This window comes from Bombina bombina, chromosome 3 (genome assembly GCF_027579735.1).
Source record: "Bombina bombina isolate aBomBom1 chromosome 3, aBomBom1.pri, whole genome shotgun sequence".
NCBI classification, from domain to species: domain Eukaryota; kingdom Metazoa; phylum Chordata; class Amphibia; order Anura; family Bombinatoridae; genus Bombina; species Bombina bombina.
The window spans coordinates 1,293,718,545-1,293,729,978 of record NC_069501.1 but is presented as its reverse complement, the minus strand read 5'-3'; the positions used below and the strand labels follow the sequence as shown (position 1 = coordinate 1,293,729,978).

At 50.2% G+C, this 11,434-nt stretch overlaps 1 long non-coding RNA gene across 1 annotated transcript; it reads right to left on the bottom strand.

Annotated features, from left to right (window-relative positions):
- Positions 1-2,665: 2,665 nt before the first annotated feature.
- Positions 2,666-5,774, bottom strand: LOC128654756 (uncharacterized). Its single transcript, XR_008401486.1, has 3 exons — positions 5,616-5,774; positions 3,638-5,233; positions 2,666-3,255 (listed from the first exon to the last, which is right to left on the bottom strand). It is a non-coding gene; the product is annotated as an uncharacterized LOC128654756 (long non-coding RNA).
- Between the last annotated feature and the right edge of the window lie 5,660 nt (positions 5,775-11,434).

Sequence of the window (11,434 nt, the reverse complement as noted above, 5' to 3'; positions counted from 1 at the left end):
CCTGTCAGTCTGACCCCTCTATCACACAGTGACCTGTCAGTCTGACCCCTCTATCACACAGTGACCTGTCAGTCTGACTCCTCTATCACACAGAGACCTGTCAGTCTGACCCCTCTATCACACATAAACCTGTCAGTCTGACCCCTCTATCACACACTGACCTGTCAGTCTGACCCCTCTATCACACATAAACCTGTCAGTCTGACCCCTCTATCACACAATGACCTGTCAGTCTGACCCTTCTATCACACAATGACCTGCCAGTCTGACCCCTCTATCACACAGAGACCTGTCAGTCTGACCCTTCTATCACACAATGACCTGCCAGTCTGACCCCTCTATCACACAGAGACCTGTCAGTCTGACCCTTCTATCACACAATGACCTGTCAGTCTGACCCATCTATCATACACTGACCTGTCAGTCTGACCCATCTATCATACACTGACCTGTCAGTCTGACCCATCTATCATACACTGACCTGTCAGTCTGACCCCTCTATCACACACTGGCCTGTCACTCTGACCCCTCTATCACACACTGACCTTTCAGTCTGACCCTCTATCACACATAGACCTTTCAGTCTGACCCTCTATCACACATAGACCTGTCAGTCTGACCCCTCTATCACACACTGACTTGTCAGTCTGACCCTCTATCACACACTAACCTGTTGTCTGACCCATCCATCACAAACAGACCTGTCAGTGTGACCCTCTATTACAGACTAAACTGTCAGTCTGACCCCTCTATCACACACTGACCTGTCAGTTTGACCCCTCTATCACACACTGACCTGTCAGTTTGACACCTCTATCACAGACCTGTCTGTCTGACCCATCAAATATTCACTTCAGGTTTGCCCTCTATCACACATAAACCTGTCAGTCTGACCCTCTATCGCACACCGATCTGTCAGTCTGACCCTCTATCGCACACACCGATCTGTCAGTCTGACCCTCTATCGCACACACCGATCTGTCAGTCTGACCCTCTATCACACACTGACCTGAGCATCTGACCCCTCTATCACATTCTGCCCCCTCTATCACACACTGACCTTAGCATCTGACCCCTCTATCACACTCTGCCCCCTCTATCACACACTGACCTGAGCATATGACCCCTCTATCACATTCTGCCCCCTCTATCACACACTGACCTTAGCATCTGACCCCTCTATCACACTCTGACCCATCTATCACACACTGACCTGTCAGTCTGACCCATATGTCCCACACTGGCCTTTCTACCTGACTCTCTATCACACACTGATCTGTCATTTTTACCTTCTATTACACACTGACCTGTCAGTCTGACCCATCGATAACACACTGACCTGTCAGTCACCTCTATCACACGCTGACCTGTCAATCTAACCCCTCTAACACACACTGATCAGTCAGTCTGACCCTCTATTACACACTGACCAGTCAGTCTGACCCATCTATCACACACTGACCTGTCATTCTTACCCTCTATCACACACTGACCTGTCATTCTTACCGTCTATCACACACTGACCTGTCATTCTTACCCGTCTATCACACACTGACCTGTCAGTCTGACTGACCCCTGTATCACACATTGATCTGTCAGTCTGACCCCTCTATCACACAGAGACCTGTCAGTCTGACTCCTCTATCACACAGAGACCTGTCAGTCTGACCCCTCTATCACACATAAACCTGTCAGTCTGACCCCTCTATCACACACTGACCTGTCAGTCTGACCCCTCTATCACACATAAACCTGTCAGTCTGACCCCTCTATCACACAATGACCTGTCAGTCTGACCCTTCTATCATACAATGACCTGCCAGTCTGACCCCTCTATCACACAGAGACCTGTCAGTCTGACCCTTCTATCACACAGTAACCTGTCAGTCTGACCCATCTATCACACATAAACCTGTCAGTCTGACCCTCTATCACACACTGACCTGTCAGTCTGACCCCTCTACCACACAGAGACCTGTCAGTCTGACCCCTCTATCACACATAAACCTGTCAGTCTGACCCCTCTATCACACAATGACCTGTCAGTCTGACCCCTCTATTACACAGAGACCTGTCAGTCTGACCCCTCTATCACACACTGGCCTGTCAGTCTGACCCCTCAATCACACAATGACCCTTCAGTATGACCCCTCTATCACACATAGACCTGTCAGTCTGACCCCTCTATCACACAATGACCCTTCAGTCTGACCCCTCTATCACACAATGACCCTTCAGTCTGACCCCTCTATCACACAGTGACCTGTCAGTCTGACCCCTCTATCACAGAGTGACCTGCCAGTCTGACCCCTCTATCACACACTAACCTGTCAGTCTGACCCCTCTATCACACATAGACCTGTCAGTCTGACCCCTCTATCACAGAGTGACCTGCCAGTCTGACCCCTCTATCACACACTAACCTGTCAGTCTGACCCCTCTATCACACAGAGACCTGTCAGTCTGACCCCTCTATCACACACTAACCTGTCAGTCTGACCCCTCTATCACACAGTGACCTGTCAGTCTGACCCCTCTATCACACAGAGACCTGTCAGTCTGACCCTCTATCACACAGAGACCTGTCAGTCTGACCCCTCTATCACACAGTGACCTGTCAGTCTGACCCCTCTATCACACAGAGACCCTGTCAGTCTGACCCCTCTATCACACAGAGACCCTTCAGTCTGACCCCTCTATCACACACTGACCTGTCAGTCTGACCCCTCTATCACACACTGACCTGTCAGTCTGACCCCTCTATCACACATAGACCTGTCAGTCTGACCCCTCTATCACACACAGAACTGTCAGTCTGACCCCTCTAATACACAGAGACCTGTCAGTCTGACCCCTCTATCACACAATGACCTGTCAGTCTGACCCCTCTATCACACAATGACCTGTCAGTCTGACCCCTCTATCACACATAGACCTGTCAGTCTGACCCCTCTATCACACAATGACCTGTCAGTCTGACCCCTCTATCACACAATGACCTGTCAGTCTGACCCTTCTATCACACAATGACCTGTCAGTCTGACCCCTCTATCACACAGAGACCTGTCAGTCTGACCCCTCTATCACACAATGACCTGTCAGTCTGACCCCTCTATCACACAGAGACCTGTCAGTCTGACCCCTCTATCACACAGAGACCTGTCAGTCTGACCCCTCTATCACACAATGACCCTTCAGTCTGACCCCTCTATCACACATAGACCTGTCAGTCTGACCCCTCTATCACACAGAGACCTGTCAGTCTGACACTCTATCACACAATGACCCTTCAGTCTGACCCCTCTATCACACATAGACCTGTCAGTCTGACCCCTCTATCACACAATGACCCTTCAGTCTGACCCCTCTATCACACATAGACCTGTCAGTCTGACCCCTCTATCACACATAGACCTATCAGTCTGATCCCTCTATCACACATAAACCTGTCAGTCTGACCCCTCTATCACACAGAGACCTGTCAGTCTGACCCCTTTATCACACATAGACCCTTCAGTCTGACCCCTCTATCACACATAGACCTGTCAGTCTGATCCCTCTATCACACATAAACCTGTCAGTCTGACCCCTCTATCACACAGAGACCTGTCAGTCTGACCCTCTATCACACAGAGACCTGTCAGTCTGACCCCTCTATCACACAGAGACCTGTCAGTCTGACCCTCTATCACACAGAGACCTGTCAGTCTGACCCCTCTATCACACAGTGACCTGTCAGTCTGACCCCTCTATCACACAATGACCTGTCAGTCTGACCCCTCTATCACACAGAGACCTGTCAGTCTGACCCCTCTATCACACACTGGCCTGTCAGTCTGACCCCTCTATCACACAGTGACCTGTCAGTCTGACCCCTCTATCACACATAGACCTGTCAGTCTGACCCCTCTAATACACAGAGACCTGTCAGTCTGACCCCTCTATCACACAATGACCTGTCAGTCTGACCCCTCTATCACACAATGACCTGTCAGTCTGACCCTTCTATCACACAATGACCTGTCAGTCTGACCCCTCTATCACACAGAGACCTGTCAGTCTGACCCCTCTATCACACAATGACCCTTCAGTCTGACCCCTCTATCACACATAGACCTGTCAGTCTGACCCCTCTATCACACAGAGACCTGTCAGTCTGACCCCTCTATCACACAGAGACCTGGCAGTCTGACCCCTCTATCACACAATGACCTGTCAGTCTGACCCCTCTATCACACACTGACCTGTCAGTCTGACCCCTCTATCACACAATGACCCTTCAGTCTGACCCCTCTATCACACAATGACCTGTCAGTCTGACCCCTCTATCACACAATGACCTGTCAGTCTGATCCCTCTATCACACAATGACCCTTCAGTCTGACCCCTCTATCACACATAAACCTGTCAGTCTGACCCCTCTATCACACAGAGACCTGTCAGTCTGACCCTCTATCACACAGAGACCTGTCAGTCTGACCCCTCTATCACACAGTGACCTGTCAGTCTGACCCCTCTATCACACAGAGACCTGTCAGTCTGACCCTCTATCACACAGAGACCTGTCAGTCTGACCCCTCTATCACACAGTGACCTGTCAGTCTGACCCCTCTATCACACAGAGACCTGTCAGTCTGACCCTCTATCACACAGAGACCTGTCAGTCTGACCCCTCTATCACACACTGGCCTGTCAGTCTGACCCCTCTATCACACAGTGACCTGTCAGTCTGACCCCTCTATCACACATAGACCTGTCAGTCTGACCCCTCTATCACACACAGAACTGTCAGTCTGACCCCTCTAATACACAGAGACCTGTCAGTCTGACCCCTCTATCACACAATGACCTGTCAGTCTGACCCCTCTATCACACAATGACCCTTCAGTCTGACCCCTCTATCACACATAGACCTGTTAGTCTGACCCCTCTATCACACAATGACCTGTCAGTCTGACCCCTCTATCACACAATGACCTGTCAGTCTGACCCTTCTATCACACAATGACCTGTCAGTCTGACCCCTCTATCACACAGAGACCTGTCAGTCTGACCCCTCTATCACACAATGACCTGTCAGTCTGACCCCTCTATCACACAGAGACCTGTCAGTCTGACCCCTCTATCACACAGAGACCTGTCAGTCTGACCCCTCTATCACACAATGACCCTTCAGTCTGACCCCTCTATCACACATAGACCTGTCAGTCTGACCCCTCTATCACACAGAGACCTGTCAGTCTGACACTCTATCACACAATGACCCTTCAGTCTGACCCCTCTATCACACATAGACCTGTCAGTCTGACCCCTCTATCACACAATGACCCTTCAGTCTGACCCCTCTATCACACATAGACCTGTCAGTCTGACCCCTCTATCACACATAGACCTATCAGTCTGATCCCTCTATCACACATAAACCTGTCAGTCTGACCCCTCTATCACACAGAGACCTGTCAGTCTGACCCCTTTATCACACATAGACCCTTCAGTCTGACCCCTCTATCACACATAGACCTGTCAGTCTGATCCCTCTATCACACATAAACCTGTCAGTCTGACCCCTCTATCACACAGAGACCTGTCAGTCTGACCCTCTATCACACAGAGACCTGTCAGTCTGACCCCTCTATCACACAGAGACCTGTCAGTCTGACCCTCTATCACACAGAGACCTGTCAGTCTGACCCCTCTATCACACAGTGACCTGTCAGTCTGACCCCTCTATCACACAATGACCTGTCAGTCTGACCCCTCTATCACACAGAGACCTGTCAGTCTGACCCCTCTATCACACACTGGCCTGTCAGTCTGACCCCTCTATCACACAGTGACCTGTCAGTCTGACCCCTCTATCACACATAGACCTGTCAGTCTGACCCCTCTAATACACAGAGACCTGTCAGTCTGACCCCTCTATCACACAATGACCTGTCAGTCTGACCCCTCTATCACACAATGACCTGTCAGTCTGACCCTTCTATCACACAATGACCTGTCAGTCTGACCCCTCTATCACACAGAGACCTGTCAGTCTGACCCCTCTATCACACAATGACCCTTCAGTCTGACCCCTCTATCACACATAGACCTGTCAGTCTGACCCCTCTATCACACAGAGACCTGTCAGTCTGACCCCTCTATCACACAATGACCCTTCAGTCTGACCCCTCTATCACACATAGACCTGTCAGTCTGACCCCTCTATCACACAGAGACCTGTCAGTCTGACCCCTCTATCACACAATGACCCTTCAGTCTGACCCCTCTATCACACATAGACCTGTCAGTCTGACCCCTCTATCACACATAGACCTGTCAGTCTGACCCCTCTATCACACATAGACCTGTCAGTCTGATCCCTCTATCACACATAAACCTGTCAGTCTGACCCCTCTATCACACAGAGACCTGTCAGTCTGACCCCTTTATCACACATAGACCCTTCAGTCTGACCCCTCTATCACACATAGACCTGTCAGTCTGATCCCTCTATCACACATAAACCTGTCAGTCTGACCCCTCTATCACACAGAGACCTGTCAGTCTGACCCCTCTATCACACATAGACCTGGCAGTCTGACCCCTCTATCACACATAGACCCTTCAGTCTGACCCCTCTATCACACATAGACCTGTCAGTCTGACCCCTCTATCACACATAAACCTGTCAGTCTGACCCTCTATCACACATAGACCTGTCAGTCTGACCCCTCTATCACACATAAACCTGTCAGTCTGACCTCTCTATTACACAGAGACCTGTCAGTCTGACCCCTCTATCACACATAGACCTGTCAGTCTGACACTCTATCACACATAGACCTGTCAGTTTGACCCCTCTATCACACACTGGCCTGTCAGTCTGACCCCTCTATCACACACTAACCTGTCAGTCTGACACCTCTATCACACACTGACCTGTCAATCTGACCCCTCTATCACACAATGACCCTTCAGTCTGACCCCTCTATCACACATAGACCTGTCAGTCTGACCCCTCTATCACACATAGACCAGTCAGTCTGACCCCTCTATCACACAGTGACCTGTCAGTCTGACCCCTCTATCACACAATGACCTGTCAGTCTGACCCATGTATCACACAATGACCCTTCAGTCTGACCCCTCTATCACACAATGACCTGTCAGTCTGATCCCTCTATCACACAATGACCCGTCAATTAGACCCTTCTATCAGACATAGACCTGTCATTCTGACCCCTCTATCACACAATGACCCTTCAGTCTGACCCCTCTATCACACACTGACCAGTCAGTCTGACCCCTCTATCACACATAGACCTGTCAGTCTGACCCCTCTATCACACAATGACCCTTCAGTCTGACCCCTCTATCACACACTGACCAGTCAGTCTGACCCCTCTATCACACATAGACCTGTCAGTCTGACCCCTCTATCACACAATGACCCTTCAGTCTGACCCCTCTATCACACAATAACCCTTCAGTCTGACCCCTCTATCACACAGAGACCTGTCAGTCTGACCCCTCTATCACACAATGACCTGTCAGTCTGACCCATGTATCACACAATGACCTGTCAGTCTGACCCCTCTATCACACACTGACCTTTCAGTCTGACCCTCTATCACACACTGACCTGTCAATCTGACCTCTCTATCAGACATAGACCTGTCATTCTGACCCCTCTATCTCACACTGACCAGTCAGTCTGACCCCTCTATCACACAGTGACCAGTCAGCCTGACCCCTCTATCACACATAGACCTGTCAGTCTGACCCTTCTATCACACATAGACCTGTCAGCCTGACCCTTCTATCACACAATGACCTGTCAGTCTGACCCATCTAACACACACAGTTTGACCCTCTATCAAACAGTGACCTGTCAGTTTGACCCCTCTATCACACACTGACCTGTAAGTCTGACCCCTCTATCACACACTGACCTGTCAGTCTGACCCCTCTTTCACACACTGACCTGTCAGTCTGACCCCTCTATCACACACTGAACTGTCAGTTTGACTCCTCTATCAGACACTGACCTGTCTGTCTGACCCATCAAATTTTCACTTCAGGTTTGCCCTCTATCGCACACCGATCTGTCAGTCTGACCCTCTATCACATTCTGCCCCCTCTATCACACACTGACCTTAGCATCTGACCCCTCTATCACACTCTGACCCATCTATCACACACTGACTTGTCAGTCACCTCTATCACACACTGAACTGTCATTCTTACCCTCTATCACACACTGACCTGTCATTCTTACCCTCTATCACACACTGACCTGCACATCTTACCCCTCTATTACACACTGACCAGTCAGTCTGACCCATCTATCACACTGACCTGTCGGTCTGACCCTCTATCACACACTGACCTGCGCGTCTTACCCCTCTATTACACACTGACCAGTCAGTCTGACCCGTCTATCACACACTGACCTGTCAGTCTGACTGACCCCTGTATCACACAATGACCTGTCAGTCTGACCCCTCTATCACACAATGACCCTTCAGTCTGACCCCTCTATCACACACTGACCAGTCAGTCTGACCCCTCTATCACACATAGACCTGTCAGTCTGACCCCTCTATCACACAATGACCCTTCAGTCTGACCCCTCTATCACACAATAACCCTTCAGTCTGACCCCTCTATCACACAGAGACCTGTCAGTCTGACCCCTCTATCACACAATGACCTGTCAGTCTGACCCATGTATCACACAATGACCTGTCAGTCTGACCCCTCTATCACACAATGACCCTTCAGTCTGACCCCTCTATCACACACTGACCTGTCAGTCTGACCCCTCTATCACACAGAGACCTGTCAGTCTGACCCCTCTATCACACAATGACCCTTCAGTCTGACCCCTCTATCACACAGAGACCTGTCAGTCTGACCCCTCTATCACACAATGACCTGTCATTCTGACCCCTCTATCACACAATGACCTGTCAGTCTGACCCCTCTATCACACAATGACCCTTCAGTCTGACCCCTCTATCACACAGAGACCTGTCAGTCTGACCCCTCTATCACACAATGACCTGTCATTCTGACCCCTCTATCACACAATGACCCTTCAGTCTGACCCCTCTATCACACATAGACCTGTCAGTCTGACCCCTCTATCACACAATGACCTGTCAGTCTGACCCCTCTATCACACAATGACCTGTCAGTCTGACCCATCTATCACACAATGACCTGTCAGTCTGACCCCTCTATCACACACTGACCTGTCAGTCTGATCCCTCTATCACACATAGACCTGTCAGTCTGACCCTTCTATCACACTGGCCTGTCAGTCTGACCCTCTATCACACAATGACTTGTCAGTCTGACCCCTCTATCACACATAGACCTGTCAGTCTGACCCCTCTATCACACAGAGACCTGGCAGTCTGACCCCTCTATCACACATAGACCTGTCAGTCTGACCCCTCTATCACACATAGACCCTTCAGTCTGACCCCTCTATCACACATAGACCTGTCAGTCTGACCCCTCTATCACACAATGACCTGTCAGTCTGACCCCTCTATCACACAATGACCTGTCAGTCTGACCCCTCTATCACACAGTGACCTGTCAGTCTGACCCCTCTATCACACAATGACCTGTCAGTCTGACCCCTCTATCACACAATGACCTGTCAGTCTGACCCCTCTATCACACAATGACCTGTCAGTCTGATCCCTCTATCACACAATGACCCTTCAGTCTGACCCCTCTATCACACATAAACCTGTCAGTCTGACCCCTCTTTCACACAGAGACCTGTCAGTCTGACCCCTCTATCACACAGAGACCTGTCAGTCTGACCCCTCTATCACACAGTGACCTGTCAGTCTGACCCCTCTATCACACAGAGACCTGTCAGTCTGACCCTCTATCACACAGAGACCTGTCAGTCTGACCCCTCTATCACACACTGGCCTGTCAGTCTGACCCCTCTATCACACAATGACCCTTCAGTCTGACCCCTCTATCACACAATGACCCTTCAGTCTGATCCCTCTATCACACATAGACCTGTCAGTCTGACCCTTCTATCACACTGGCCTGTCAGTCTGACCCTCTATCACACAGAGACCTGTCAGTCTGACCCCTCTATCACACAATGACCCTTCAGTCTGACCCCTCTATCACACATAGACCTGTCAGTCTGACCCCTTTATCACACATAGACCTGTCAGTCTGACCCCTCTATCACACATAGACCTGTCAGTCTGACCCTTCTATCACACAGAGACCTGTCAGTCTGACCCCTCTATCACACAGAGACCTGTCAGTCTGACCCCTCTATCACACATAAACCTGTCAGTCTGACCCCTCTATCACACAGAGACCTGTCAGTCTGACCCCTCTATCACACAATGACCCTTCAGTCTGACCCCTCTATCACACATAGACCTGTCAGTCTGACCCCTCTATCACAGTGACCTGTCAGTCTGACCCCTCTATCACACAATGACCTGTCAGTCTGACCCCTCTATCACACAATGACCTGTCAGTCTGACCCCTCTATCACACAATGACCTGTCAGTCTGACCCTTCTATCACACACTGACCTGTCAGTCTGACCCCTCTATCACACAATGAACTGACAGTCTGACCCCTCTATCACACAATGACCTGTCAGTCTGACCCCTCTATCACACACTGACCTGTCAGTCTGATCCCTCTATCACACAATGACCTGTCAGTCTGACCCCTCTATCACACACTGAACTATCAGTCTGACCCCTCTATCAGACACTGACCTGTCAGTCTGACCCCTCTATCCCACACTGACCTGTCAGTCTGACCCCTCTATCACACACTGAACTGTCAGTCTGACCCCTCTATCAGACACTGAACTGTCAGTCTGACCCCTCTATCAGACACTGACCAGTCAGTCTAACCCCTCTATCAGACACTGACCTATCAGTCTGATCCCTCTATCTGACCCTGTATCACACATTGAATTGTCAGTCTGACCCCTCTATCACACAATGACCTGTCAGTCTGACCCCTCTATCACATACTGACCTGTCAGTCTGATCCCTCTATCACACACTGACCAGTCAGCCTGACCCCTCTATCACATAGTGACCAGTCAGCCTGACCCATCTATCACACACTGAACTATCAGTCTGACCCCTCTATCACACACTGACCTGTCACTCTGACCCCTCTATCACACACTGACCTGTCACTCTGACCCCTCTATCTCACACTGACCAGTCAGCCTGACCCCTCTATCACATAGTGACCAGTCAGCCTGACCCATCTATCACACATAGACCTGTCAGTCTGACCCTTCTATCACACACTGACCTGTCAGTCTGACCCCTCTATCACACACTGACCTGTCAGTCTGACCCCTCTATCCCACACTGACATGTCAGTCTGACCCCTCTATCAGACACTAACCTGTCAGTCTGAC